Below are 972 nucleotides of genomic sequence, written 5' to 3'. Positions count from 1 at the left end.
TTGAGTCGGTCCACCGACACTTTTTCAGTCCTGTCGCCCACTTGTAGGGCGAAAAATTTGTCCCCAGCCTGTAGCATTTTGTAGGGCCCGTCGTACAGGGGTTGAAGAGGTCCACGGTGGGCGTCGTGCCGGACAAAAATGAACCGTGCCTGGTGCAGGCTTAGCGGGACGTGTGAGGTGGATTCGCCATGCCGGGCAATGGGCACCGGGGCGAACTGTAGCGCCGGTGAGGCGAAGTCGTGGCGTTGCTGGTCGGCTGACCAGGGTGTCGTGGCGGTGGGCAGGAACTCACCGGGTACGCGCAGCGGCTGGCCATACACGAGCTCTGCTGCCGATGCGTGGAGGTCTTCTTTAACCGCGGAGCGCAGGTCGAGGAGGACCCATGGGAGTCGGTCAGTCCAGGCGTCGTCCTGGAGGCTGGCTCGAAGAGATGCCTTCAAGGATCTGTGGAACCGCTCACACAGTCTGTTGGCTTGGGGGTGGTATGCTGTGGTGCGGTGAATGGTCACCCTGAGATTGGGTGCTATGGCGGTCCAGAGTTCAGAGGTAAATTGCGGACCTCTGTCCGACATCATGTCGGAGGAGACGCCGAACCGTGTGACCCAGGTGCTGACGAAGGCTCTGGCGATGTCGGCGGTGGTGGTAGAGGTCAGTGGAATTGCCTCGGGCCAGCGCGTGGTGCGGTCGACGATCGTCAGCAAGTGCGTGTGGCCTTGCGACGGCGGCAGGGGCCCGACAATGTCCACGTGGATGTGGTCGAATCTACGTGAAGGGACGGTGAACTCCTTGAGGGGTGCTTTCGTGTGTTGCTGCACCTTGGCCCATTGGCAGGCTAGGCAGGAGTTGGCCCAAGTACGCACATCCTTGCGAAGGCCGCGCCAGACAAAGCGGTTGGCTACCAATTTGATGGAAGCGTGGGCGCCGGGGTGGGAGGGGTTGTGGAGAATCTCGAATACCCGACGGCGCCAGGAC

Source organism: Somniosus microcephalus, unplaced genomic scaffold (genome assembly GCF_052327205.1).
Source record: "Somniosus microcephalus isolate GS21.2 unplaced genomic scaffold, FLI_Smic_1.0 scaffold776, whole genome shotgun sequence".
NCBI lineage: Eukaryota > Metazoa > Chordata > Chondrichthyes > Squaliformes > Somniosidae > Somniosus > Somniosus microcephalus.
The sequence above is the reverse complement of the archived record's forward strand: the minus strand, read 5'-3'. Positions refer to the sequence as shown.